Here is a 26,272-nt window from a genome sequence, read left to right on the forward strand (position 1 = left end):
TATTTACTTTTTCTATAAAACAGATCACACAAAAAATTTTTATTTTTTAAAAAATTAAATGAAAACTTCGTCAGAATGGCAAAATGGACAATATTATGTTTTTGAGTACCCCCCCCAAAAAAACATGCCAGTTTTAGTTCTAATTATTTAATTAGGAATGACTGATGACATAATTCAATAACTGATACTTTTAACAGATATTAATCATATTATATGGTAATATTAATTGGTGGTAACTTAAATATTCATTACTGAATAATAAAGAGGGTGTTTACACATTTTCAAAATAATTTAAATAAAGAATTGAAGAAAAACAAATGTTTTGCAGTAAAAATTTGAGGCCACAAATTATTCATTGAAACGAGAAAAATGGTTTGATTTTTTTTTTTTTTTTTTTAAATTTTTCTTTCAAAACGTTGCTTGCAAACAAATTGTGGACCGAGGAATATGTTTTTGCGCTTTCCGAAGAGTAATATTCCTATTCCGTAATTCAGAAACACGGTGAAATGAATCACATTACAATTTCTAAGTGGAAAATAAGCAATATTATTCTTCAGAAAAGGAAAAACCATCAATGGACCTTCTACATGGAAAGAAGGTTCCAAATGAATACCAAAAAAAAGGTACATACTGTTTCTAATGCCTCTCAAGTTTATTCTTATTCTGTAATTATGAAGCTTAGAGCAATGTATGCTATTATATTTTCTAAGAGCAAAATAAGCAACATTATTCATTGGACATGAAAAAAACCGTCAATTATTACTTCTGCATTGAAAAAACTTCAAGCAAATATTCAAAAAAGGTACATACTCCTGTTTCTATAGTTAAATCATTAGTAACCAGAGAAAATCCGACGATGCAGAAATCAATTGTAAAATCTTTAAATACATCCGTACCAACAATAAATAAAACAACAAACCAAGACTTACAACTTTAAAAAATCTAAAAAGCATAATGTTCACCAGCTTTCGCCAAGGCATGTGGCTCAAGACACAACAGCTTGCAGAACCCTGTATGAAAACTATTTAGCAGGACATAAATGAAAATACATTGCGACCTTTGCTGAAGCATGGTTTTACCTAAATGATGGCAACAACTAAAAAAATGTTTTATTTGATACTGAAAAGGAAGAGAAAAAGAAACCATAAACTTAGTTCCGTCAATGCATAATTAAGTTTCTGTAATGGCTTTATGATTGCCGCAGGATTCTTTTACAGTAGGAAAATAAAAATAAGAAGAGCAGAAAAAAATTTCAACATTAATTCACTATCAAGAGAAAGTTTTATGACCGATATTGACAATAGAAATTCCATTTCTTTATGCCAGTGACTTTCAAAGCGTAAGAATTTATCAAGACAAAGCAAGAAGAATTTATCAAGACAAAGTCATACTTTGAAAAGTACCACAGAATTTCTTGAAAAAATGAAGACCGATCATATATACATATAGTACAAAGTCCGTAATCCGGACGTCCATTATCCGGAATGATCTATAATCCAGACCTCAAAATCCAAAAACTTTTTTTGTATGCTTTATGCATGCTCGTTATTGCTCGTTTGCGCATGCACGTTGGGAGGATGTGTCTCCAGACACATTAAAAAATGCTTGGCATAACTTATGGCCAGCTACCATATTTCATGGTGACCATATTTCATGGTCATTCATAGCCGCGAATTTGAAGGTATTCGGACATCGCAAAGTAAAGGTGAAATTTTCCAGTTATTGGATTTTGTAAAGAAATGTGGAGAAGCGATAATAAATGAAGATGATATAACAGAAGTTTTTCATTGGGACGACAATGCCCCAATTATCAATCAATTAATGGACAGCGAAATCTGTAGTATGGTTCTAGATCCAGAAAATACCGCTTCTGATAGTGAAGAAAGTGACAGAGAGGTTATTGAAAACAAAAAAATTTCGATTGATAAGTTAGTCGGTATTCGCAACACAACAATTACAGGACTTGAGCAGTGGAACTTTGTAACTGAACAAGAAATTATGTCTGTTTATAGAATTAAAAAGAAAGTATTGGCACAAAAAACAAACCAACTTAAACAACTTACATTGAAAGAAATGTTTAACACAGTAAACAAATAAATATTAAGCTTTTTTTTGTAAATTTTGATACCCTTTAGATCATAATTGCTCTTTATTTCATAAATTACAGTTTCATATTTTTAATTGTGTAATTTCTGTATGCAATCTTACCAGATTTAAATTGATGATCTTATGATCCGGAAAAACCCCTAATCCGGATGAAGTCCTGATGAGTCCGGATTATGGACTTCATACTGTATATACCTTTTTAACGTATTCGAACAAAGTTCCCTGACCTATGGACTACTGTGTATCTAGTGTCTCAAAATGAGCTCTTTGTAAGTGCTACCCACCACAATTGATGAACCCTGGAAGAAGTGGAACAGGAATGGAGATCAATACTGCCAAAATTTTATGGAGAGTCTTTCTATCATGGAAATCAGAAGAGCCCTTCCATCATAGAAATCATGACCCAGACTTACAGTCCAGTAAAAAGGCTATCAGATCGAACATTTAAAAAAATACTCTTCACATTTTAAACATAAATTAAATGGCCCAAAAATTATTCTAAAAATGTGTAAACACCCTCTGTAATAAATAAACGCATTTTCATAAGATATTGAATAATTAAAGAAAAGAAGAGAATTCCAGTTTTTATGAAATCTTAAGTTTATTCCCTGTTGTTCTTTAAAGTGGTTAGCAGTGCAAATGCCATATTATAGGACCTGAATTCGATTCCTGGAGAAGATATGGATGTTTGTCAATTCCCCTTTACTGGGGTACAATATTGAATACCCATGGACAATACTTCTGAGGATGAAATAGCTAAATGAGTGATATGCTCAGCCATTCTCAACCAATGCTTAATAAGTATGTGTCCACCCAATGGGGAAAAAAACAAATCTCATGCATTAATTTGAAAATTAAGTATTAATTTAAAATAAAAAAATTATTTTCATCAAATTTTACATTAACTAACAAAAATTTGGTATAGTTATGTAATGCATACATATATATTACATAGAACTGTAACTTAAAACATTTAAATCTGTCAATTATATTTTATACCTAACTACTGATAGCAGAAAATATAAATACATACCACTCCTTTTAATTTTTTATCAACTTCATCTGATGTCAATTTTTTGGTGAGAGAGGTTTTCCTAAGCAGCACATCACAATAATTAGCTAAAAGCTCGGCACAGCGAAATTCTGGTTGAGTTCTGTTGCCAATCCTGTAGAGAAGAACATTTAATATTCGGAAATTATTAAATAGCATTTTCTAACAAAGTGAGCAGAGCTACTTCAAAATGTACATTTTTATGTGACATTAAAATTAACAATTTATGAATTTTATGTGAAAAACACATATGATCTTACACTTTTTGCTTTGTAGACCACTCTAAGCAGAAAACAGATGTATCGTTAACAACTTCCTTAAAAGCCTGTGAATGAAATATTCTTAAACAAATAAAACAAAATACTAATTATTATTATTATTATTATTATTTACTATACACCTATTAACTCTTTCGCATCGATAGAGACCCAAATCTGTTTCTCTCAAACATCTGAAATGCCTGTATATACAAATTTTTGTTGGAATGGATTTTCTTTTCCCATTCAAAGTAGAATGCTACAGCATTAGCAATAGCTTACTTTTTTAAGTGAAGCGATTACTCTCTTGTGTGGTTTCACCCAGCGTGCAGTTTTCCCTTGGGACACGACTGCAGTTGAAAGCATCAATAGTGAAACATTGACAATACATAAAGAAGAGCAAAGGCACAATTCAAATAACAGAGCTACTTAATAGCTTCAAAAGAATGGTTGGTATGTCATTTAACAACTCCCGAAACCAATGCGGCATGCACTAACATGATGAAGAAAAGCACCAGGTAGAAATGTATTCAGACATTTGAGCAACCTGCTTATATCTGAATGGTCAGACGTTTCGGGTGACTTCGATGTGAATGAGTTAAAGCTGATGGAATATTTGCTGAAATTACAGGAATACCACAAGAACATTTTTTTTTTTTTTTTTTTTTTACTTTTACTTTTAAGAAATACATAAATATATTTTTCCCATTGAAATATTTCTGTTAAATTTGATTTTAACTAGAACATGCTATATGGTAAATATCTCAGTTATAACATAAATATGAGCAATACCTTATCTCTTGATGTTAAAAATCTAGGATCGTCATTAAATGCTTCCTTGACTAGCTTGCTAAACCTTGCAAATAATTTTAATAATTGTTCTACATATTTTTCAAAGTCCTGTAAAAATAAACACACCAGAAATATAATAGTAAATAAATAAACAGAAATTTAAAACAGATGCTATATAATAACAAATGAACTTTATTTTATGGTTCAGTTTCAAACACCAAAATACTTTTAAAAATTTATATCCTCCACAAATAAGATCTATAATTCTGATTTTTTTTTTCCATGCATAAACACAATGCTAGTTGCTTGAGAAAATAAATAACCTTTTAAATTTTTTAAAGTGACTTGGCATAATTCATAGTCTCAAATCATAAGAAACTATTGTATCGTGTGTAAATTTCTCTCGATTTTCAAACTGAAGTGTATTTTCTTGTAATTATTTTGTTACCACTGATAAAAAATGACCTTGATTCAAGCAGATGTTTAAACACAGTCTCTTCCACTCACGCTGTATAATTCTAGAGTCTGTTTTGGCATAAATTTTGTTCAGTACAGTGCTAAGAATTGAGAACTTAAAAATTCATTTTTGTCATATTATGTTCTTTTAGTTTAAAAAAAAAAAAAAAAAAAAAAAAAAAAAAAAGTTATTTTAATGGCTAGTCAAATTTGTGATGTATGTAGAAAAAATGCTGTTTTTAAACCCACAGTTTGAAGCTGCTTTGAAACACCTAAAAACCGAAATTTCAGCTTCGGGCATGGTGCATGCTCTGGACAACCATGCACAGTAAACAAGGACCTATAAAAGAAGCTATTGCTTAAGTTTACATGATACAATTCAGGAACTAATAGACAGACTAAATATTCCAAAAAGTATAGATCATTTGAAGAAGATCAGGCATGTAAATCCACTGCAACGTAGGAGTACCCCATACTTTATCACAGAAGAATACGCTTGCTCAAGTTAGCAGGTAATTCCTTGCTAAAAAGAAATAAAGAAGCTCCTTTTTTGAAATGACTCATTAATGTACATAAGTGTACAAGAAGTGTATAATATACTATAACTATAAGAAGAAAAAAGATCACAGGGTAAACCAAACAAACTTCCTTTAGCAACACTCACAGAGGGCACATCCCAAAAAAGTAATGCTTTGCATAAAAGAGTCTGCAAATGAATTGCATACTATGAACTATAGCCACTAAATCAGATAATAAATTTTGAAAATTTATTCCAAATGGCAGTTTATAGCAGCAATAGAAGCAAAGCATGAAGAACTGACCAACTGTCCAGGTGGGCCCCAGATTTCAGTGAATGTCAGACAAAGGCATGGAGTACAGCTGGAGGGCTTTATGACATTATCCTATATTTACTAGATTTTAATCCCTTCAGATCACTTCAAAATTCTATGGACAGCCATCTACGTTGACTGTAAAACAGAAGTCATTAACTTCTTTATGAATAAACCTAATGGCGTTAAAAAAAATATTTTGCAGCTGCCAGATAAGTAACTAAAAGTCATAGAACAAATTTGTGCTTATGCGATGAATTTTCTTGTGTTTTGTAATCATCAAAATGTTGCAAAATTTTCCAGAAAACCTATACTTTTTACATTGGAGCTGTCTTTTGGAATCTTGTAAATTTTTTAACCATCAACAAGATAAATCATGTAATTCCTAAATTAAGCTTACTAAAATAACTGCCAAGAACATACCAAATTTTACCACTCCAAAAGAAATTAAGGATATCATTAGAAAACTTTATAAGGAAAAAAACTGATGTGAACACCACAATGATTTCCTTGTATGGCTTATTAAATTATACACATTTTTTGCTGCATTTCACTTAAACTCATTTCCTCAAATTTCATTAGAAATATATTTTACATTCAATTAATTCAGTTCTGATTTCATGGCATAGCAAAAATATATTAAAACTCAAGAAATCTTCATTAAAATTGTAAAATGCAAGAAAACCTAAAGTACCAAATACAGTTTAAAAAAACAATTTTTGCAATAAAAATTAGAGTTTCTATGCCAAAACAAGCAGTTTGACCATTGGACAGAAATTTTCGGCATACAAAAATTGAAAGTTAAATACTGGCCTTCCTCCACAAAAAGAAACTTAAGTTGGTGCACCAACTGATTTAATTCACTATTCTACTAAGAGCTTCAGATGTAAACGAATTGCAGCCTCATTAGGCTTAACATCACTTAAATTTTAAATTGTTGATAATTCTACAACTATTGCATGCACACTGACTAAAGGGCATAAGCCAGAATATAACAACATTATTCAGTCACTTTTAAAGCAAAAAATGCAAAATTTCTCAACATATAAGAATAAAAAGCAGAGATCACTGAGCCAGGTAAGAGGGTCATATATATATATATATATATATATATATATATATATATATATTTAAAATAAAGTTAAAAGTAAATTGGAGTCAAAGCAAGGTAATCCTGGACAATATTAATAACTGCATCCTTTTAAAGGGGTTAAACATAAAATCAAAACATTTCAAAATAAAAAATTATCACAGTAGTATAAAACTTGAATTCTAAAAATGTAAAAAGGGAAAATATACACTCTTTAGAAGAAAAAAAAAAAAAAAATCGAAGCACCAAAAAAGACTTTTGCAATCATGATGAAATTTGGTATACAAAAACATCTTGATCGAACATGCAAATGATCAAAGTTTCAAGGCAAACAGGAATTGCGATCATAGCCCGCGTTTCTAGTGAGCAATTTGCAAAGTATAAAACCAGTAACAGAGGAGGAAAATTTATCTTTCTTTGTTGCTGCCCTTGTAATTCCTTCAAGAAGCAACTAAAAATGCCATTACGATGATTCGAAGATCTTACAGACAACTAAACGACTTAAAATGTGGTCCCATTGTAGGGTTGTATGAAGCTGGGTGGTCACAGCGAGCAACAGGCAGCCACCTGCAGCGTACACACACTGCTGTGCAAAGATGGTGGCAGCAATGCTTGCTACAAGGAAATTGCCGACGAAATGAAGGCTCTGGAAGGACAAGAATCACAAATGCAAGGCAAGATACCAGGTTCAAACTGCCCCAATGGTATCACTGTCGACCATTCAATGCACTACAGCCATGTCTATAACTTCCATGGTACCGCCCTCCATCTCATGGCCCTTGTCTGAGGCAGGGTTACGCTCACAGAGGCCTTTAAGACGTTTGCCTTTGACCCCACAACATCGGCAGAGTTGTCTGGAGAGTGGGAGTTTCTTATGAAAGCAGGTCATCTTTAGTCATCCTCCGTACATCTTTAACAGCTCAATGATATGTTGATACCATCCTGAGGCCGGTTGCATTACCCTTCATGGCCCGTTGTCCTGGGGCCATTTTCCAACAAGATAATGCCAGGCTACATACCACTCGCATATCTCTGGACTGTCTCTGCGTAGCTGATACTCTTCCTTGGCCAGCAAGGTCACCAGGCCTTTTACCAATCGAGCATGTCTGGGACATGATAGGCCGCCAGATTCGGGCACCACAAAATATTGCATATCTGGAGCGACAACTGGTGAATGCCTGGCAGAATGTGTCGCAGAATGACATTAGGAGCCTCTACCACTCATTGCCTCAACAAATTCAAGCATGCATTGCCGCCAGGGCGGTTCAAACAGTTGACTAGCTACTAATTTGAACACTCAATGCGTGATTGTGAGCCGTGAACAAGTATTATGACCTTGATTTTTTAATCCTTTTATTATCTGTGTATGAGCCATACACATATTCAATTTTATCAAAAACAACCACTTCCTTTATGGTGCTTCAATTTTTTTTTTTTTTTTTTTTTTTTTTTTTGCAAAACAGTGTATACAAGAGCATAAAAATTAATCTCCCATTATTCAAACTTTAATTCAGAACTCATCAGGGGAAAATGAATAAAAGCTTCATAAAAGTTAATTAATATGCTTCGAAAATGCGTTTTGTTCTTCTGGTAAATTTGAGATCAAAAACCGACAAAAGAAGGAAATTTATAATACATACAAACTCATATTAAACCAAAAAAAGTGAATCTGAACATTACATAATGTAAAATGATTATTCAAAAAAAAGGGGGGCTAAAATCATTATATGTATATCTGAAATTCAAATTGAAATATAAAGACAGATCACAATGTAAGTGTATTTTAAAACAAATAGTTATTTAAACAATATTCTAAAAATGAGTGTTCCCTGATTATGTTTAACTAAACTTTTAATTCCAAGAAAACGAATAACTCTTCATAAAGATTGCTTAAATAATAAAATCAAAGCACAGCCCATTTCGGCAAAAACTGAAAGTCTAATAAAAATAAAATTAAAAGAACCTATGAAATATAAAATTCAAAAAATGCAAACTTATTGAAATCATATCACATTCTTCAAACGAAAATTTACTTAATCCTTCAGATGACCAAACTGAGTTTCTTGTAGAATTCAGAGTGGCTCTGAAGAACCCAAAGATGGTAGTTCTTGGAAAAAGTATGCAATGAGGTTCAGTCTCTAACAGCAGAGCTAAGTATTTAAACGTGTGTTCAAATAAACCTCTCCTGTTAAACTCTGTTTGTGGGGAAGTCAAATGTGGGTGCGGTCGTGAAATTTACTACCACAGGGAAGGGTGACCACCAAAGTTCAAAGTGGCACCGTTAAGAAACTCTAAAAATGCTGTCTTCTGTAAAATCTTAAAATTGTGAAAGTAGTACTGGCTCAAAGTTGAGGAAAAGAAAAAATATATTTAAAAAGATAAAAGTCTTCATATAATTGGGGTACAAAATGTTTCTGAAACTAAAAAGCCCCATTTTAAGCAAGAAAATTTGCCAGTAAAATATTAATAATTGAAAAGGAAAAGAAACAAAATCTTTGTACATATTTACATTAAATTTCTTACCGTAGCCACCCAACTATTACCTCTGATTAGGATTTAAGTAATAAATATCAATTCAGAAGTCAAACAACAAAAATCAGCGTTATATTTTCAAAATTTTCACAGGACTAGTTTCGATGGTTCTACCGAACCACCATCCTCAGCTGCAAAACCGCAAATGAACAAGATAGGAAATAATGATTAGATATGATAAGAAAGCCTGGACAAGAATAAGCAAGTGGCGCCATCTGTTGATGAAACCAGAACTAAAACATAATTTCTTTAAAGGCCAAAGGCAAAGATGGATTGGAATTAGGATCATTAACTAGAACAGAAAGGTTTTTTTTTAATGTGAAATGCTTCTAGAAAATCCATTTCTCGAATGGAAGATGTTTTTTGAATAATTTTGGCAGCAGAAAAATTGAAAGTGTGATTTTCGGACCAACAATGTTGAGCAACAGAAGACTTCTGTGTTTCCTTTTTTCTAACATATGACTCATGTTCCTTGACGCGAAATTTTAAGGCTCTATTAGTTTGGCCAATGTAATACCACACTGGCAAGGAATCCTATAAATACACCAGGAATTCATATACAGAATGGGGTCTTGGAGTATGGAACTCGGAATTTTATTGATGGGAGAATAAACAACCCAAAAGTTAAATTTCTGCAAAATATGTGCAACTTTATAGCTAATTGATGGAAAGAAGCGAATGACAACAGAATTTTTATAATCTCCTAAAACAAGAGTGTGCCTTTTAGTGTGTTGAGATGAGAATTTTTTAACTGCTTGATTAATAATGTTAGGTGAAAAGCCCCTGTCAATAGCTATTGCTTTTAAATAATTTAGTTCTTTATCAAGGGATAGTTTGGAGGAGCAAGCTTGAAGAGCACGGAAAACATAGGAATAAAATGAAGCTAACTTTTGTTTAGTCGGATGACATGATTTAAAGTGTGGTAGAAGGGAAACCGAAGAAGGTTTACGGTAAACCGTAGTACTGAAATTGGATGTGTTATGTGTGACCAGAATGTCGAGAAACAGAAGAGAATTGCAAGTCTCAAATTCAAAAGTGAATTGAATAGCAAGATCAATAGAATTCATTGTTGAAAGAACTTTATTTAAATCATCTTTATTACCTTCAAACAGGGTAAAAGTATCGTCTACGTAATGGAACCATGCCGGGAAGTTTAATGTTTCAAACAATTTTGATTCCTAATAATGCATGTAGATATCAGCCAGGATGGGAGTGAGGGGGCTTTCCATGGCTAATCCCTCAGTTTGCTCGTAATATTTATTTTGGAAAACAAAATGTGTTTGTTTCAAACAGAGTTGAGTGAGAGAAATTAGCTCATCAATTTCGATGCAAGACAAATGAAATTCACGAAATCTGGTTTCTAGACATCTTAATGCACCTTCCACTGGAACATTGGTGAATAATGATTTTACATCAAAAGAAACCATGAGTAAATTTCTAGGAGAAATGTTTTAACCTTTTTTACAAACTCTATTGAATTTTTTATTGTGTAAATGTTATTGTCTAATAGAGTTGAAAATCTAGAAACTAAATATTTAGCTAATGGATATGAGGCAGTACCTGAGTTTGATACAATAGGGCAGAAAGGAATACCACTTTTATGAATTTTGGGAAGAGCATATAATCTGGCAAAATTCGCAACAGATGAGATAAGCGAATGTTTTAAGTTGCTTGAAATGATTCGTGAAAATTTGATTGCAGTTTTCATTTTTGACAGGTCCGAAGGTGAAGGATCTTTAGGGATCAGATTATATGGTCCTTCGTTTAAGAGTTTAGTGACACCATCAATGTAAGTGTTCTTATCCATGACAGCTATCTGGCCACCTTTGCATGCCTCTGAAATGATAATATACGGGTTAGAATGAATTTCGCGCATTGTAGCTCTTTCTCTCACAGTTAGATTTGGTTTCAAAGGTTTATTATTGAATTTCACATTATGAGCGATAAGATGCCTAATCATTTCTTTCTGTGAATCTGAAACTTTACTGAACTTGAAAGTTTTTTCGATAGGAGCCAAAATCTTTGGAATCGAGAGTTTACAGGTTTGTGAGAAGTTAAAATTATATTTTAGACTTCTCTCTTGTTCTTCTGAAAGACTAACATTAGAAATATTAACTATTGGCTTGATGTTTACAATGGGAAGATTTTTTTGAACTACTGGAAGACTGTAAAAAAAGTTTTTCGAATATAACTGCAAGGGTGTTTTTATGACGGTTAACTGCATTCTCCGTTCTAGACCAAGACTTTTGTTCAAGGGCAGTGAATTTTGGATATGAATTAGGGAGTTCCAGATGAAGCTTATAGAGTTCATGTTCAATTTTGGACAATTGTTGACGTGTATCCCTTATGATGGACCGAAGTAAGGCAAGCTTGAAATTTAACAGAATTCTTGAAATGCGACTGGAAGGTTTTTGATTAGATTTGATTTGAATAAAATTGGAGATCAATTTTTTACATTTACATTTAAGTAAAAAGTCAAGATGATTCAGGAATTTTTGCTGCTTCAGGTGTAATTTAGTGAAACGATTAATGGATGAAGGCATGATAAACAATGCAGAAAATCAAACTAAATAATAATAAAGCACATACAAAACAGCAGAAAAAACTTTCACTGAAACGAATAGAAAACAAAACGCTTGTAACCAAAATGCATGAAATCAGACAAGCAAAGCACAATATCCAAATATGCGAAACATAAACAGAACTAGAAAATTGCAAAAAAGTACTTACCGAAACCCATTCAATCACAAAATGGCGGCCACACCATGTGCAAAAAAGGAAGCAAAAAATAAGCCGTTTTGGGCTCGGAAACACATACAAACGCAACACGACAAAAACCACGTGGAAAAAAGAAAGCACAAAATAAGCCTGTTTGGGACTTCTATAATTAAGACACAATAACACGCCGAACAAATACTAATTCAGAAGTCAAACAACAAAAATCAGCATTATATTTTCAAAATTTTCACAGGACTAGCTGCAAAACCGCAAATGAACAAGATATGAAATAATGATTAGATAAGAAAGCCTGGACAAGAATTTTTCTGTTCTAGTTAACGATTCTAATTCCAATCCATCTTTGCCTTCAGCGTTTAAAGAAATTATGTTTTAGTTCTGGTTTCATCAACAGATGGCACCACTTGCTTATTCTTGTTTAGGCTTTCTTATCTTATCTAATCATTATTTCCTATCTTGTTCATTTGAGGTTTTGCAGCTGAGGATGGTGGTTCGGTAAAACTATCGAAACTAGTCCTGTGAAAATTTTCAAAATATAACGCTGATATTTGTTGTTTGGCTTCTGAATTAGTATTTGTTCAGCGTGTTATTGTGTCTTAATTAATAAATATCATATCACTATAAATGAAAAATTTTTTTAAAAGTAGTTAATAGCAGCTTTCTTCAGGGTTATAGAAATTTTGAATAGAGGTGTTTTATTCTCAAAGAGAATTTTGACTAAATAATTTATTTCTTCTTGTAAGTATTCGACTTTGTTACAAATACTTTTTATTCTAAGGAGCTGAGTATGTATGGTATTTAGAATTACTCTTCTGGAGATACTGGAGTGTCAATAGATTAGTTTAACAGTAGGAAAATCAAAATTTCTTCTTGTCATAAATTTTGATATCTTTAAAGTTGATAATTTGCTAATCAAGTTAATTAATATCTCCTTGTTGAAAGTTAGTTTTATTGAGTTTCAAACATGAAGGATAAATGTGATCGAATTCTATTTTATTGAAGTTATTGATTGCAATAATATCATCCATGTATTTGTATATGCTTTAGTAATATGAACTTTGTACTTGAGATAACTGTTGTTGAAAATGAAATTCCTTGGTGAAAAGGTACACATTATAGATCACTGAACTAGATCTTATTCCCATTAGGATACTGTTGATTTGCTTAAAAAAAGCATTATTAAAAGCAATGTAATTATTAAAAAGAATACTTTCTAAATACAGCTGCCATTCTTCCTTGGAAATAACCGTAATAATTTGTGGAAATAAATCTGGTAGAGTTAAAAGACTGTCAAATACTTCTTGCAACGGAACAGCCATGTATAAATTCTCAAAATCATTAACGGAAAATAATTTTAATTTTAATAGTGAGAAGCATTTCTAGTATCTGTGTGTTATTACTTATTATCCAAGTGAAATTGTGATCTTGCATCTGTGTGTCTTAATTAAAGTAGAGAACTGTTAAGTATTTTAGCAAAACGGTTTTCTATTTCTTTCATGTAATTTCTGGTCTTGTTAGCTATAAATTGAAATCTGGCATTTTGTGAAATTTGAGCAATGCATAAAGGTTGGAGAATCTATTGTAAAATATACTGGTGGTTATTTTAAGTCTTCAATGAATTGCAGTGAAACGTCTTTGCAGAATATTCGCCATAGTTACTGCGGCATGGAGTTCTTCTATAATCAGATTATGGTAGAAAACCTTTTAAATAATACTAAAGTTGTTACTGGCTTTGCCAATTTTCGTAATGGTAAAAAAATTCTTCAATATTTTAACTTTCTTGTCTAAATCTCATTTATTATGTGTTCTTTGGTATGCTTTTTGAAGTCATGGAGCATTGCTTCTTTCTATTCTAGATAAGTTGTAGTAGGTAAGTTAGTTTTGTAGCTGGAGAAGACTATGGAACTTTCTAGATTTTTTCCAAATTATTGGATGCTGAATTTTTTGCTTACTTTAAAAGTGGGTTGAAATTTGGTGCCAAGATTCATTAAATGCTTTAAAGTTCTGTCTTTAATAATTTCATAATTGTCTTTAATAATTTTTATATATAATTGGTGCAGCTGATTGCAACAAAAAAAGGAGTTGCACAATTAGATGTTATAGCACTCCCATGTACAAAATTTCTCTGTTCTACAGCTAATTGTTTTTGAGGTAAGCGAGACACATACATATGTATGTACAGATGTCATGGAAAAAAAATTCCTTCTGAATCCATTTTGGAAAGAAATTCCTTTATTCAGGCCATATGCACAGATATCATTGAGGAGGAGGGAAAAAAAACCATTCAAATGGATTCGAGAGAGGTAAAATGGATATTTTCATTGAAATATATCCGGAAATGTTTCTATTACAAAGCTTCCTTTACTTTGTACAAAGAAGTAAAAAATGTTAAGAAATGATCCAATTACCAAAAAATTTATAAAATATGCATCTAAAACTATCACATGACTGTGCAGTACAATAAATACCTAAAACATATATTTTTTAAATGTTCGGGAACTTGCAAACATTTGCATACTACAGAAAGAAGGGAAAGAAATCATGCCAACTTAATAGCTGGAAATCATTTAAACTTCTACCAAAAACACATTTAGAAAGAATTAAATAATGTCTTTCCTTATAAAATAATATATTTGGTTTCAAAAGACATCTTTTTTACCAGAAGACACTTTCTATAAAAATGACATATCAATCTGGTATTATTATTCTTTTTAAAAACAATTTTAACTTCTCGCCTATTTCTAATTAACTTAAAAAATTCTTATTACAAAGAAAATGTTTTAAAAACACTTAAGCATTAATTAAAATACTTCTAGCATGTTTAATTAGATATATATTACCAAAAAAAATCTATCAAATATAATACAGTCAAAGTAAAGAATTAATGGTACTTCCTTATTATAGTGGCCCCCAAGACTAAGAATCACCAATCAACAAGATATCTCACCAGCTAGTGAGACACAAAGATATAAATAAATCACACAATATACAATAACAATAATACTCAAATCTTGTTGCCTAAGAATAGTTTTAACAATCATTATGGCAAGGCCATTTTTCTGAAACTGCTTTTAATTGATTCCTCAAAAACATAATTTTTGCCTCCACAGAAATTCTGAAAGATATGATTTGAGGTGATGTTGAGCCATGGCCTGTTGTTTACCACCACGCCACTTGGCTAAACACCCCATTCTATCCACATCTAGAATGTGGAATCGGTAGGGAAAATGACGAATTCTGATTCCTGAAATTTTAAACACTCCGATTCCCTCATATATATATATATATATATGTGCATGTGTAATGTTTTCAGTTATTCCCACACATCGTGGGTGAATGGTGAGGCTATTCCATTTCACGTTTTGGCAGATGGTTGACGAAACTGGGATAATTGCAACACGGAGAAAAATGACGACTCAGGACTTTTCACTTTTAACAGCACATCTTTATTTTATTTTAAAGCAGATGATTTTTTCCAGATGAAGTTACTCAAATACTTATTCAGTAATTGAATTATTAGATACGACTGACTTATAACGTTCTAACAAAGAAAGAAGAGCATAGCGGAGGCATTAGCCGAATGAAGGCGAGAAGGCATCTGTGTAGGAGAACTTATGACGCAGCATTTATATGAAAGGTTATGTAACAGAGTAGCTTCTAGAAAAATGTAGAAAGACTTATGACGCAGCATTTATATGAGGAGGTTATGCAATAGGCGCGAATGTTCTAGAAGGTACTGGTGTAGGGGAAGATCCTGAATTGCAGAAAATTAATTAAAGGTTGCTGGTTCGCAAAGAGCAAAGCCATCATATTTCTTTTTATATTTTACATCTCCCCCCCCCCGTCAAAAGGAGAGGCCTTGGTGAGAAAAGCATTAGTACAGGAGTAAAGCAAAAGTATGAGAAAAGACATGAAAACATCCAGGACATAGCGTACAAGCTTTAACTATGGCCTATCATAGTTTATGACTTTCTCATATAAAATTTGGACTTTATAGCATATGAAATTTTGAACATTAAAACTATGAGTTATAAATACATATACAATATATGACTAATTTTAAAACTATAACATAATAAATATGGAATACTGATAAATAAATAAGTTATTAATTACAAAAGTTCTCAATTTTGTTAAAATGTCCATTTTGTTTTTTGAAAGTCCTTTTCATAAAAAGAGTTCGAATAGAATGAAAATATCTGGTAAAACCTCTCAATGCCAGATAGTCCACAAATATGATGCATTTTTTTCGCTGAGTATGTTTTCATAATAGTAAGCTTTGATTAGAAAATATTTTACATTTTTTAAATTTTTATATTTTAAAATGCCTTTGTTGAAAAAAAAATTAAATAATATGAAAATTGGCATCTTAATTTGTAATATAATAGAAATATTTTCATCAACAAAAATTTGAAAGAATTTTATTTGAACATTTAGTTTGTGAAAAAATTTGAACTTTTACCATGTGGAACTTTCAAGAACTTTACAAAATTTCATTGGACATTCTTATCTCAGAACACTAAAAAATGTGAATTTGTTTTAAAAGAGTACAGAGTCTAAAATTATTATTGAATTCAAAATTTTATGACATTCAGTGAAATGTCAAAATTGATTCAAAATATCGGTCAAAGTTTTATGGCAATAATTTTTTGTTTAAAAAAAGTAAATATGTTTTATATTTTCACAATTATAACTACATTTTGCTGCTCTAATGCTTTTTCTTCCACTCTGCTCACACAACTTTTCTTTTGAAGGGGGGGATATGTAAGACATAACAAAATATGATAGCTGTTTCAAAAAAATAATTGACAACCTCAAAATTAACATTCTAAATTTGGTAATCTGCCCCTAAATTCATCTCTTCTCACAGGTTCCAGACTTTTCTATCTTATGTAACGTTTTAATGCAGATGCCTCTTGTCCAATCAAATTAATTCTAAACCAAAACTGTGAACTGAAACTTTCCCACTCCCAGCCTTCTTCCTATGAAAGTACTATAACTTTTCCCTTTTCCGCGTTAGCTCTCCTGCTGGTAAGACGCTTTTCATCCATGCTGCTGCCGCTTACTTGCTTAAGATGATGTCGTACTTCAAAATGGGAGTTATTCTATTCAAATATTATTAAGAAATATCTTGTCTGAAAAAGGATTATTTGATATGCATGGAAAAAATAAAGATTGTGATTTTTCAAGATATGTTGTGCTAAATTGCATCATCATGCTTTCCACTCTGCCACCTGGCAGGACATGGGAGTATCATGATCTGGCAGGACATGGGAGTATGTCATATCCATGAAGGCATTGTTGGGAGAATCACACAGTATATAGATGAATGTTGTCTTGCTGATATTGCCTTGAAGGACAACTAGAGGTGATTGTGTGTCCCAGCAAATCACTCCCCATATTGTAACACCTTGTGTAATAGCCATATGCTGCTTGACAACAAATCATGGATCAGACCACTGGTCTGGCCGCCTCCACACGTATGTGCATTGATCATCAACACCGAGACTGAATCGAGATTTATCGCTGAAGATCACATGCCTCCAGTCAGTCACACTCCAGCTTGCCCGAGTTCAGCCAAAAATCCAACTGACACTGTCTATAATGTGGGGTCAGCGATAGGCATCTTAATGGACATCGGCAGCATATACCAGCATTGGCCAGTCATCTCTGAATGGTTTTTCTTGATACCACTGGATGCCTGAAAGGTGGTAAATGGCATCGAATCGTTAGTAGTGACGTTGTTGGTGCGGAAGTGGCCACTCTTATGAGTGCACGATCCTCACATTCATTCGTGTACCTGGAATGCCCTGACTCTATCTATCCCTTCTGTTATTCATAGTCCTCAACACTGAGCAACTACCATATCGCTCTGCCCGAGATGGTGGCCAATATGCATGTTTGACCAACCTGCTTCTCTGAGGCCTACTATACGCCCCTTCTCAAAGTAAGACAACTATTTGTACTGCTGTCGGTTACATCTCAGAGGCATCTATAGTCACAATACCATCAATCCAAGTTTAGAGATTCGTTCAAATAGCCCTATGGCACAAGTAGTCATGCTTCAAAACTCTTCCAACTGTACACCTCATATGCCCACAGCACACTTACCCATGTCTCATTGCCGTTGAAATTTAAATCATTTGTATATCTCTTGACCACATTCCTGCCAAGTTTTATGGCTATGGCTCAATTTCTTCTGAGTGCATATTTTTTTTTTTTTTTTTTTTTTTTTTTTTGTGATTGACTGTATATCTCAACATTTTTGTTCTATAAAGTTAAAGATTAAACAATTCTACTTTGACAAATAAATAAAAGTTGACACAAAGTAATAAAAAATTAAGTAATTTATTTATTTACTGCTAAAAATATATTTACAACAAACTTAAATTATTAGCCAGACCCATCTACTAGAAATTAAAATACTTATTCTATGCAGTGAGTTTATCGAAGTAGACTTACTTTCTATTTCATTATTCTTGACCATTGGTAGACATTCTGCTAAAATATTTTCATTAAATGCTGTCACAAGCACACTTACACATGATTCAGTCAACTATTAATAAAGAAAATATTATTAACTAAGAGCTCAGATAAAACTTAATTATATGCAGCTTATGCACAGCTAAAAATAATTGAAGAAACTATTTAGTTTGCATATCACAGTTATTGAAACAAAACAATCAAGATATTTTTTTATTTTTTCTATTTAAAAAATTCTCTATAGAAAGATACATATGCTAACTTGAAATTTCGGGTGAAAAGATATTTATTTATAAAAATCCAAGTACATTCCTAAATAAAAACTAATTGAACAGATCTCAGTTAACATTGATGACTGTTGATCATCATTAATTAAATATTAAATATGTCACTTATCTCTTTTAACTGTGATCTTGCTTTTAAAGAATTGTCAATAAAATATTTTTAAAGTATATACAGTACAAATTCTGAGATATGGACTTAAGCAATTCTGGATTTTGGAAAGTTTCTGGATTTCAGATCATCAGTTTATACAGTCAAAAGTCTTTAATCCGGACTCGTTGGGACTTCGGCGATTCCAGATTATACAGTTTTTCCGGATTATAGATCATCAGTTTAAATCTGGTAAGATGACGTGCAGAAATTCTAAAATTAAAAATTTGAAACCGTAATTTAAGAAATAAAGAACAATTATGATCTAAATGGTATCAAAATTTACCAAAAAAAAAAAAGGTTAATATTTATTTGTTTACTTTATTAAACATTTCTTTCAATGCACGCATGCGTAAAGCATACATTACGCATAGTCGAAATTAGAAAATTGCAACCAGAAAACTATTTGATGTGTGTTCGTGATATTTATAATGAAGAGGAATTTTTTTAAATCATATCAAAGACAGAGTACATCGAGATGAAATACTACATTTAGTAATGAACTATAAGCCGAATAAAATAAAAACATCTGCCCTGAAGATAAGAATAGTGCTGACAGATCAACTTCCAGTTCATTGCGCACCGCGACGTTCCCCTCCCCCGCAGAGCAGTGTGAAATTGATAAGCAGATTTTGGAATGGTTAGAGAAACAAAGGATATGCGTTTATCCATTTTTTGCAGCAATTCCACTTTTTGTTTGATGGACATCGAAACATGCTTTCACTTTGTAGATCCTTTGGCAGTATCCAGCATCGGAAGTTCTATTTGACATAATCGAAAGTTCAAGCTTACTTTTATAAAATTGCTCTAATAGTCTACAAAAAATAATAAGCTGAATCCAATTCGAAGATTAAGGAATAATGCAATCTGCAACATTAACTGAAATAGATAATTTTAGCTTAGCTTATACCATCCGTTATACATTAAACATGCATGCGTAAACATACTATGCGCATGCGTACACACATATGCACATGTATAAAGGTATTACGCGAATGCGTTAACGCATATGCGCATGTGTGAACGCATTATGCGTTGACGCATGCGCAGAAAGTTTTTAACTTTGAGGTCCGGATTATAGATCATTGCGGTTTATGGGCATCCCGATTAACGACTTTTGACTGTATCTAGTACGATGACATGTAGGCATAGTAATATTGCTGCTTTGCTCATTGTTTAGCTCAAACAGTAAAATGGCAACCCCCCAACCAACCAAGGGACAAAAGTCTGTTTGTGTCCAACATCAATACAACATCAATTATTGTCACTGGCCACGCGATGTGACTCCCTAGCTAGCAAATGTTAGATAGTAATGTGCAGAAATCTCAATTAATCACATTTATGGCACATGTGCTTTCTTTTCTTCAGCATTATAGTTTCCGTTCCTACACTTCATAAGGACTTTTTTTTAATTAATTTATTTTATTTACTTATATTTGTTAATTTATTTTGTGTTGATAGTCAGGAGATGCAATTATTAGATCATTCCCAATATCGAATTTTCGGATTTTGTACTGTACTTCAGTTTTAGTCTTTGTTTATGGAAATAACTAACTTAAAATATATATTTTATTAGAATTCATTAGAAAAAATTTGGCACTTTCTGATTATCCACATCTTTACAAAAATTTGCAAAATTATTTGTGGCTTTGAGAATGGACAAAAAATTTTTGTTTGGCATCTTTACAGATTTTAGGTACTGTATTGCTCACAAATAATAATAAAAAGGACACTTTCTAAGAAGCAAGGAATTTTACAAGGAAAAAAAAAAAAAAAAAAAAACAATCTATACAGCCAAAATTTACATCTTTAACAGCCAGTACAAGTGAAACAGTTAAATATATAGCATATAAATCCATATGCAACTACCATTTGTATGCAAATGCATTAGTTGGCTGTTGGCTGCATGTATACTTGAAAATATGGCTAAAACATGGCAATTTTATGACATGCTGATATTGGAGAGGTCCAGATAATCAGAAAATACCAAAAATTTATCCGCCTGTGATTCTGTAATAGATTTATAGTAGTTTATAAGTTTTCCTCGCCTATTTTCTAAAACTGCAGAATATGATCTTTTTCGGAATCGAAGAAACAAATTTTTAAATAAGGTAGAAATATTTGGTAAAAATTTGGTAAGAGTCCTTACCAGCCCAGCATTGTATTCACGAACATATTTACGGTCCAATTTCGATGTGCTTCTTCGGAGAACAATTTTGTCGGATTTGGTTCGGTGAAGGAAGACCGTGGTCAAGAGCATGTCCCTTGCATAACTGAACACATATTCCTCTTGCGATGTTAAATTCATCATTGTTGTCGTGGTTCGATTCTCAGCAAAGGCCTTGCATATTTTTCATCGTGCATAAACAACCTCTTTTAACCAAGACGGGGCAGCCAGCTTGGCTAAACCCCCACCCGTCTCCCTGTGGAGGCTTGATCCCAACGTTCTTGAAGGAGACCACATGAGGAACGACGAGCAGCCAGTTATTTTCAGGGGACAACATTTGCATAATGCAGTTTCAAACCCTCCAAATGAATTCTGAAGAGAATTTTTCGTGCACCCCCAATTCGACTTTTGTTCTCCCCTTCTGAGATCTCTCCAATATTCTTTAGACTTAAATCCTGTGGAACATGCATGGAGTGAGTTGTAAAAAAGAATGTGGAAATATGACAACAATAATTATTAACAAGCAAAGCAGGAAGGGTGTACTGAACCCTGGTGTTGATTAGTTGTCGCTCCCGACCTGCGATGTTTTCGGTGGGCTTCTGCAGACGGGATTTTAGTTGAAGCCTGCTGTAGTCTTTGGTTTTTCGCTGAGTAACTGGATGAAAAAGAGATAAAAATCTTTGTAATTGTGCAGTGCCCTCGCCAGGATTCGAACACTGTTTCGTGGTGTCTGTACAAAGCCTGCGTAAGCATTTTTTTTCCCTCTTTCTCTCTCTCTCTTTCGCTCCCCAAGAGCAGTGTCAACACTCTACGAGGGGGATATCTGTACTTAACCCTTTCACCGTCCTCTCCTGTCAGCGAAGATTTCCCCTGAATTACGGAGAAGAAAATAGAATTCGAAAGTGTGCTTTCTTGCTTCACGAGTGTGGAAGGGGCATTTTTTGAACATTTTGTCTCTGTTCAATGAGAAGAGAGTACCAAAGGGGCTCTGTAATTCTGTCTCAGATTGCCAGTTTGATAGTCTTTGAGAGGAGCGTAAAGCATTCCTTCCCCCCTCCAGCGGAAGAATCTTTTCCCAGTGCATGGAAAAAGAAGCAAATGAGGTCTCTGAGAAAGTAGTTTCCCACTTAAAAAAAAAAAAAAAATCAGAAAAGTGTAAACTGAATTTTACAGAGAGAACTCCGGTGCGTTTCGCATGGGCATTCTTTCTATAAATCTATACGGGTTTTTCTTACGGGTACCAGTAATTTTGAGGCTAACTGAGAAATTTTAAGTGCAGGCACGGTGGACGTCAAGCAGCCGAAATACACACTTCTGCGCCATTGCTCTGCTACGTCACAGAAAAAGGACGTGGTGGCCATTTTACTTTACAGACACCCGACAGGCTTTGAGGCGAGGAAGATAAGAAAATCGGCGTACGCTAGATTTCGCGCGCTGTTTAAATGTACCCTACCCCACTTTTCGAATTTTTGACCCCGGCGCAAGCGACCGCAATGCGAGAAACATGCGAGATTCTTCTTCCATATGAATATAGAGAGAGAGAAATATGCGAACTTCTTTTTCCATTTTCTTCTCTCAGCCCCGACATAGGCCCCTCTACTCGTTTAAAGCTATGTTTTCGACACACATGATCATGTCTTCCAGTTAGACGAGAAAGTGGAAGGAAAAATCACTCCCAGGGTGAGAAAAGACTGGAACTATGCACAGCGCTTCTTCTTTCTAGGCTCTACTAAGTTGTTTCCAAGAGCGCTTCTTCTACTCATTTCCTCCCGCCTTCTTTAGCATGCCCAAATATGTATTTCCTTATCCCTTCCAGCATGCATTTTTTCCAGGAAAGGTTGCTGTAAGTGGTAATTCTTGTTTTATATTAACTTTATTTCTATTCCTCTCCCTTTGCGTATAGCCCTCGAGCATTTTTTCTTTGATCTGTAAAAGATACGAGACTTACGTGTTTCCTTTTTTTTATTGCAAAACGAACCTTACTTTAGACATACGATGAATTCTTTTGGAGGAAGAGTGCTTTTTCCATCCTTTGCAGCCAACCCAATTCTTCTTCTGGGGTTCTTTCTCCCGTCTGAATGTCACCTTTGCCCTCTGTGGAAGACTTTCTAAGGGAAACTGCATTTTATCTAAACTTTCTTAATACACTGAAGGAGGAGAAGAAAATTATTGGTCACTGTTCTTCGCAACGAATCCTTCTTTTTTATCTCCCAGGGAAGGTGCTCCATCAGTGCGCTAGGAAAGCGGGAGAAATACCTTATACTCCCCCTTTTGAACAAGCCCCCGCAAGCGTTCGGAAAAAAGAGGAGGAAAAAAACCAAAGAGTCAGAAAGGGTGCTGTAAAAGAAAGAATAAAAACGGCATGAAATTGTTGACCTCCCGCTGAAGAAAATAATATTGAACTGAGGCCATACACATAGTAGAGAAGACAGGAAGAAGTTGGTTTTTTGGACTTACTGTACAGCCTCATTAATCAAAACTTTTCTCTCTCTCTCGCACTCTCTTTCTCTCTCCTTTTTATTTCAAATATTTAAGTAAGTCTCAAATGTCATCTCTAAACTCGAAATGTTTTTCATTAGTAAGTATGCTGGGGTGAACTTAGTTACAAAAACAGGGCTCGTGTAAGACTGAGAGGTTAACGAGAGTGTTTGAGAGAGGAAGACGACGAGAAACAGAAGGGTGAAAGAACATGTCATGAAGATTACATGCTAATGCCTGTTTTAGCTGGGCTCGAACCCGACTACATCTTTTTCGGTGATGAATTCATTTTCGAGGTTTCCAATGCCAGCGTTTCGCCTTAGAAAGTCTTCCACGAAGGCATTTTGCCCCTAATAAATACTGCTACAAGACAAATATAAGACAGAGCAGACTTACAGTGAAAGCCCCCGCAAGCGGTCCGCTGCCCATCGGAGAAGGCGTTCTCGTCATGTAACATTGGGGTTCCGGGTAAACAGTCTAAACTTGAAAACAGAATCAAAATTTAAATTACATGATACTTGTATATTAACCCATTACTCTGCAATACCAAAAGCTTCAATCTATTGCATCTTTGAACAATGAAATATATTTTCAACATCAGCAGATTGACGGAACTGGTTTTCTGATTCCCATGGATACTGTTTAGCAATCACATTCCAAAATTTATTAGATTGTTATTCTCTGCGGCTTTTTTCTATCTCTGTGCGATTTCTGTTGAATAAGGCAAGTGACTTATCTCAATCCATTTCCCAGTTCTTATTCTAACACTTTGCTGGCTCTCGCTGAAATTTTATTTCCAGTATATGGCTTCTGTCATGAATAATTTCCTACACACAAATTTTTGGCAAAACAGCATACTGCTTAAATTAATAGATTATTTCTAATACATTTCTCAGCAAATCTAGTGAAGACAAGATGAAAAATGCAAAAAAATTTAAATAAGGTGAATAAGCTCTGTCCCTTAAAACATTCCACAAGAAAAGATCCATTCCCCTCAAAAATGATGCAATGAAAATAAGTACTTGCTCTAATTGATCTAAAAGTTGAGACTGCAAATTAAAAAATTGGCAATCCTTCCTCTTCTCCCCCCCCCCAAAAAAAAAACTGAAGAGAGAAAGTAAAAGAAAAGAAAAGACAAAGGGAAAAAAAAAAAAAAAAAAGAAGTCATTTTTTTTAGAAGAATCTGCAGCAGCTTCATGGTTTGATGGCCATCTACGAGAACCAGAGTCAGAGATAGTATTTTTGCTGAGTTCCAGCTAATACATAAGCACCAATTTCCTTTCAATAAAATTCTTATGAAGGTGACAGTATACTGAAATTTTCTTTCTACTTTCATATTTGCATCGCGAATTGAACTAACAGAAGTTGTTAAATATTTTCCTACACATTGTTTTTCCTACACTTTATTTTCATTACATTTTAAGTTCCAGCATTTTTTGATAGACAATCATTATATTACAGTCAAAAGTCGTTAATTCGGACACCCATAAATCAGAATGAAATATAATCCGGACCTCAAAGCTACAAACTTTCTGCGCATGCGTCTCTTTGACGCATGCGCATAGGCGTTTACGCGTTCGCGTTAAGATCTTTACGGCTGCGAATATGCGTGTGCGCATGCGCATAATACATTTACGCATGTGCATTTAATGTATAATGGACAGTATAAACTAAGCTAAAATTATCTAATTCGGTTAATGTTGCAGATTGCGTTGTTCCTTAATCTTCGAATTGGATCCGGCTTATTATTTTTTGCAGACTGTTACAGCAATTTTATAAAAGTAAGCTTGAACTTTCAATTATGTCAAATAGAATTTCCGATATATATTTACTAATATGTAAAGGATCTACAAAGCAAAAGTATGTTTCGAAATCCGAAATATGTTTATCAATTTCATGGCCGGAGGGGGGGACGCCGCTGCGCGCAATGAATTGGAAATTGATCTGTCAGCACTATCCTTATCTTCAGGGCAGATGTTTTTATTTTATTTGGCTTATAATTCCTTACTAAATGTAGTATTTCATCTCGGTGTACTCCGTCTTTGATATGATTTAAATCAAATTCCTCGTTATTATAAATATCATGAATACACATCAAGTAGTTTTCTGGTTGCAATTTTCTAATTTCAACTATGCGCGTGTTGAAAGAAATGTTTAATAAAGTAAACAAATAAATATTAAGCTTTTTCTTTTTGTAAATTTTGATACCCTTTAGATCATAATTGTTCTTTATTTCATAAATTACGGTTTCATATTTTTAATTTTGTAATTTCTGCATGCCATCTTACCAGATTTAAACTGATCCGGAAAAATCGATAATCCGGAATCACCGAAGTAATGACGAGTCCGGATTAATGACTTTTGACTGTATTTGTCTTAAACTCAGTTTCAAAATAAGCACTCGTGAATTTAAGCTGCAATGAAGAAACTACACTAAAATTTCTACAAAAATACAGTATTTTGGTGCAAAACCACTAAATTTTTGCTTTAAATCTGTTCTTAAAGCAATCACCACAAAATTTTTCACAGAACAAAAGAAATGAAAATTTGTTGTGTAAATAAGTTTCCCGATTTATTTTTTTTAGGAGATAAATACCTAATTAGAACATAAAAGATGTGTGTACATAACTTTTTGAAATTTTAGATCAGCATTATTCTCTGTCTGTCAAAAATCATCAAATTGTGCGAAGAAGGCTACAAAAAATACCGCTTTTCCGCTTAAGAAGAAGAAATTATAGAAAGAGGAATTTGAAAAATCTTTTAGAATCATTTTTTATAAAATCTTTTTAGAATTTCTTGTTTTCAGTTGAAAACCTTCTACAGAAAACTATGAAATATACAGGGTACACTTAAGCCCGATAC

General features: G+C 33.3%; 1 pseudogene; it reads right to left on the minus strand.

The window, feature by feature from the left end:
• The window catches only part of LOC146997223 (cullin-5-like), a 70,441-nt pseudogene that overhangs the window by 23,491 nt on the left and 20,678 nt on the right, over window positions 1–26,272 (minus strand).

Source organism: Stegodyphus dumicola, chromosome 5 (genome assembly GCF_044657685.1).
Source record: "Stegodyphus dumicola isolate Sdum_Otavi_A_Nest chromosome 5, ASM4465768v1".
Lineage (NCBI taxonomy): Eukaryota > Metazoa > Arthropoda > Arachnida > Araneae > Eresidae > Stegodyphus > Stegodyphus dumicola.